Raw genomic sequence first — 5,964 nt, forward strand, 5'->3', positions numbered from 1 at the left:
TATATATATATATATATGTAGGGTTTTTTCCTTAATGGAAGTGGTGTGCCATGAAAAGACTCTGACATTCACCAAGAAGTGGATTTATTTCATATGTAAATTCCTGTATGAAGTATTTGTATTGGATTAACAACTGTTGTATATAGGTTGTATAAGGTATGTGAACACATGCTGGTTTGAGAACATTATGATAACTCTTAATGTGAACTTGGTGGTGTCTGCCCTGTACTAAATGATGTGTTATGTTCTTACAGGAGGAAAATAGGCAGCATACTGTGAGTGAGAAACTACCTTGATTTACTATAGGGTCAATGCGAGACTGTACCATTTGTTATTATCAGCCAACTTGGAATAACTTGTTACTTTGTAGTATGTTTGTATCCTCAGACATAGTTCAATTCTATATTTTATTTAAAGCAGAGGGAGAAAGAAGAGAGCCCCTCCAGTAGTTTGCTGTCTCCCCACCCTTCCATTATACCCAGTTTATTTCCCTTTCCAACACCAGGGCAGCAACATCTCAGAGGTAAAAAAAGTAATATCAGTGAGTCAGATACTAAAATGCTTGATCTAGATCATAGAATCATAGAATGGTTTGGGTTGGAAAGGACCTTAAGATCATCTAGTTCCATCCCCCCTGCCATGGACTGGGACACCTCACACTAGACCATGTCACCCAAGGCTCTGTTCAATCTGGCCTTGAACACTGCCAGGGGTGGAGCATTTACCACGTCTCTGGGCAACCCATTCCCGTGCCTCACCACCCTCACTGTGAAGAACTTCTTCCTTATATCTAATCTAAACTTCCCCTGTTTAAGTCTGAACTCATCACCCCTTGTCCTATCAATCAAGCATAGCATTCAGAAGCCATTAGAGCAAGGATTCCTGAGGTAAGGATCAACCAAATAACATCATCTTGGGAAGGCATGTAGAGAATGGCTGCAAAACAGCACCAGTAGCATCTACTACTTTTACTAATTAATGTCCATAGTAATAGAGTATCTTGATGATATCCTTTCACTTGATGGACACATGAGAACTATTGGTACTTACAGAATTGCACTTCAAAAAGGTGGACTTCTGCGTAATAGCTCTTAATGCTTTGTGACAGTGATTTGTCTGCACTGCAACTGCCATTTTTTAATATCAGAATTTTACAGTAAAATATAACATCTGTAATAATTCAGAGCCTGTTTTCATAGCATTTTTGTGTCTCTGCAGTTTGATCTTTAGTTAAAAAATGGAGAGGAACCAAGAAAGAATACAGTTTACCTTCTCTTAGCAACACGTTTCAGACAAATTGTTTTAGAAATTATTAACACTCTAGTTTCTTTACTGTTTATGAAACCTTTTTCTTTGAATCTTGAAAATACTTGAAGTAGGTGTAACATTACTGGCGAGAGGATTGTAACTATTATGCAAAGTAACATGTTTGCTTATTGCTGTGCTTTTCTCTGAAGTCTTCAATGCATGTTACTGTTTTTGGAACCATTTTAATGTAACATGTGAAACAGCAGCAATATTACTGGAGTTCTTTGCAGATGCTTCTTAACAAAATGTTTTTCCCCAATTATAAAGAAAGTACAGCTTTCACTTCTGACTGAAAGAGGAATGGGAGAAGCAGTGCAGGAGTTTGTGGACAAAGAGGAAAAAGATGCCATAGAAGAACTGGTGAAATTTCAACTAGAAAAGACACAGAGGTTTCTTAAGGAGCGGCGCACTGCTGCAGAGGAAGAAAAAATAGATGAGGAGGTAATATTCTCTTAATCTCTTAGGAGAGCTCAAGACAGAAAGCAAAATAAATAGTGTTCAAACCTGGTTTAATAGATTTCCCTTTGTGAGGAGCATGTGCAACGATTTGCCTCTAGTTGTTTTCTGGAGTTAATAAATATGGTGATGGAGTTTCCGATGTATAATGTAAAAGCTCGCATTGAAAAGTACTCAGAGCATTAAGTATGCTTTTACTGATTCCCACTTTAAATGCACATGCATATGTAGAAAAGATCTGTCACTCTATGTAGATCTATATATCTGTTGTGAGGAAGGTGGTAGATACACTGTCTTTTAGGGTTTTCATGCTGGTACAGGGAAGAGTATGAGAACAGGGCATACCTAAAGGAAACCTGTCCTTCAGGTACTCTACTAGCTTCTAACTTCTTGCAGCTCAGGGTGTCTCGGAGACAAACCTGATTTATGTGTATCAAGTAACCTTTAAGCAACTTCTCTAACTCATTGAGCTTCCATGTGTGCCCATGTATTCAGTTGTAATATTCAAGCATTGTGTGACAAGTTGTTCTGCAGCTGAACTGTGCACTGTGTAAAGAATAATTTGATGGGGGGGAGGAAGGTTGCATCTACCTGTTTTCTTGTTGATTGCTTTAATTCATGGGGGGTTGAAAAAGACCATAAACAATCAGTGCCTCTGATTGTGCCTCGTAAACAATAGGCTCTCTGTGCCACTTGCAGGGGTTGTGTTTGTCTTTTGGACTAATATTTTCTTACTGTCCACCCATCATATCTTCTTCCATACTTGACAAGTTGAGCTTTCTTAGTTGTACATGTATTGCAATGTTTGTCTTTTCTCAGTGTCATCGTTTTCTATCTTGCTGCTTCATCTGTACTCCTTGTCCACTTACTCATATTTTACTGTTCCCTTTTGGCAAATTACAGGTACTTCTCTTGACTGCAGAATCTCCTACTTTTCATCATGTCCCAAGCTTTTTTCTCCCCAGTAATGTAGCTCCAGCAATTCATAGAATGTGAGCTTCTTAAGCTGTAGGACAGCATGAGAAGGCTCCAAAATTCTACAGTTATTCTTGTGCTCTTCTTCACCTCTCAGATGAGTTTGATGTAATAATTCACTGATCAGTAAGACTTCTCACTGTGTTTTGATTATTGTATGAAATTAATTGTTATTCTGATGGGAACTTTTTTTTTTTTTTTATTCAGGTGAGAAAATTCAGGGAGAATAGAAAAAAGAATGCTGAAGAGGAGGATGAGGAAGTTCGTGAGGTAACTCCTTTGAATTTTGAACATACAATGAAGAATAGAATAAAGTGGTGACTTCTGCATACAAATGAAGTCATTTAGCAATACTTCAACATTGTCCTTGCTAAAAAGTGCCTGTCTGCCTAGAGAAGATCAGTAAGTCTTTCTAAAATCTTCCCTGGTATAATGTGTGCCTTAGCTTTTGAGATCTCTGTTCTTGTGCAGATTTGTGAATGTGAATGTTCCCTTGCTCTTGCTTTAAACTGAGGTTAGACCAGGCAGGTGACCTTGTGAGATCTATCAGCTTAAACTGTTTGTAATCCCATCACCAGTGGACATGGGGATGGGCTGTATTGAGTGATATTACTGGGACAGTTGGTCCTATTGGTAAACCTTTAGGTATTATTGTCCTTATCAGCAATCTTGGAGTCTTAGATCTTCCAGAGATTCGTATCTAGATTGCAGATGTCTTTCCAAAGAGAATTGCCACCCCTGATAGCACCGGTGCTCTTTTGTCTTTGCAAGCTCTGTGTGACTGGAATAAGGTTTTGAGCAAAAGTACAGCTGGGATGAGAGATTCAGTTCTTCTGATCTGAGATACCTTCAAATACACTGTCATCAATGAGGATCAAGTCTCCTCTGAGCAGATGTACATAGCTGACATAGGATGACGATGTATCATATGAACTAGCTCCTCTCTGTTGTTGGGCCTACTTTGTATGTACGCATCCAAAATAGACTAAATACTGTCCCTGCTTTTTGACAGTCTTCCTTGCCTTCCATAGCACTGTGGATTTGGGTCTTCTAAGCCTCAGTGGTTTAGAACTATGTATCACAATTAAGATTTAACAGTGGTGCATTTCATCATTTAAGAGTCTTTCTCCTATAGCACTTACTGTTCCATTTCAGGCAATGACCAGGGCTAGAGCCCACAGATCTGAGGATAAGGATGCAGTTCCTGTCGCAGCCTCCAGTGATGAAGAAGCCATGGATACTGGGATGAAAGGCAGTGGTGATTCAGATGATGGCTTTCCTGCAACGCTGACCCGAGGAAGGGGTCGGGCAAGAGGGAGGGCAAGAGGTGCCAGAGGCCAAAATCCAACAGCGAGAGGTTCATCTCAAAGGAGAAGAGGTAAGAAAAGCTTCACATTCTTTGTACTGCAGTTACTGACTTTTCTTTAAAAGGCTACTTACTGTCTTCTGATGCTTCCATCAAGTGGAAATCTGTTGCTTGAGGACTCCTGCTGGGGGAAAAAAATTTATTCTCAAATATTTTCATTATCATCTTACATACAGATGACTGCCTTACAAATTCATTACTGAATTTATTACTTTTTCACAGGGTGGTTAAAATAAAAACATCTTGCTTCTTGTTTCCCAGCTATAGAAACATAATAGACTCTTAAAAGGTTCATTATTGGGAAGGTGTGTGCAATGAAGTGCATGGCTAAACCTTTGTTACTGCTAAAGGTTTATCAGTATAGAGAGAAGATGCAGACTGTCTCTAATGCAGTTTACAAGAGACTTCATTGTTTCTAGGGACTGAGGAAACGGGGAGTGTTTCCTAAGGGAAAAGCATTAAATAGCTGCTTGGCTTTGCATGATTGTGCGCTTTAGAGTGGTAGTAGTACTTCCATTAGATTTGTCCTTCCATTACCTATTAAAAGAAAAAGAAAAGATGTGCTTTTGCAATAACATACTCTTTTGAGTTGTCTCAGTAATACTCCCAAAGGTCTAAGAGCAAGATGAGTTGAAACAAAGGCAGTTACCTTAGGACTTACTTGGTTAGTGCCTTCAAGTGAGTTCTGTGAGCATGTGCTGCAGCACTGGTGTGATCCCATCAGAGCAGGGCATGTGTGTGAAGAGACTGTGTCTGTGGAGCAATGAACACTTGACTCAGAGCAGCTCTTCTGCACGTAAGGGGGGTTTTGATTTGAGGAAGAAAGTGAAGGACGAATGTAGGTTTTTAAGTGACTTCCCACTCAGTAATGATAGACTAAAGGGGAAAATAAGATTACCACTGAATGGATTTGCATATTGTTTATTATCCCTACAGGAAGCAGTGGCCGAGAGTCAGCTACTAGCAGCAGAACCTACAAGCCTGTATCTGTGCCTGCCAAGACCATCATGGATGGTAGGCCTTTGATTTGTCCATTGCTCTAATCTGCTCTCTCAAGTTGTAATGAAGGTGTTTGTTTAATGATGAAGTGCCTTAATTGCCTTTCTTTCTATTAGTCCAATTCAGCTGTGAGAGATTCTTTTGATTCTAATGAAAAAGAATATCTAACAGTGATGAAAGAAAGAAATGGAGAGGAAGAACAGATTAGTGATACCCTGCTGCTATGGGGTAAAATGAAATGTGTCAGGAACTTGTGTCTAGACCTGGAAATAGGGAACATCTTACTATATGCAGATGCTTAAGCAATAAGCATAGAAGGAATGTGACTTAATAGCATCTATTTTATATAGAATATTCCTCAGTGGATACAAATTTATGTTTACTTGTTTGTTTTACAGGTTATTTTGCAGAGGAAATGCCTGCTAAGCAGGTCGTAAATAAAACAAATGATATAACATCAGCACATTGTTGTGTGAGCACATTAAAAACATTACATTTTTTTTATTCTAGCCTTTAGGTCTTTGAAACCAAATCCCTCCTTGAATTCACCTAAATCTTACTCTGAGGTAAGAGTTCGCTCTTGCATGGCTGAAGTTGTGCTGCCTTTTGCTGTCTTTTGGTTTGAATAATAAATATATGGCCAAAATATTAGCCTAAACCAGGAGATGTTCCCAAACTGTAAGTTCCAGCAGCAAGTTTCTGCATGTTCAGTTGTAGACCTTTTGCACCCTTTCTTGATATGGTGTTTGTCTGAGAAAAACAAGGACCAGGGGATTTTTATTTGTGGCCGTAGCCTAAGATTCAGAGTGTAGGTACATAAGTATTTTGGGGACTTCTGCAAAATCAAAGATAGGAAGAGC

This window comes from Nestor notabilis, unplaced genomic scaffold (assembly GCF_000696875.1).
Source record: "Nestor notabilis isolate BGI_N333 unplaced genomic scaffold, ASM69687v1 scaffold9788, whole genome shotgun sequence".
NCBI classification, from domain to species: Eukaryota; Metazoa; Chordata; class Aves; order Psittaciformes; family Psittacidae; genus Nestor; species Nestor notabilis.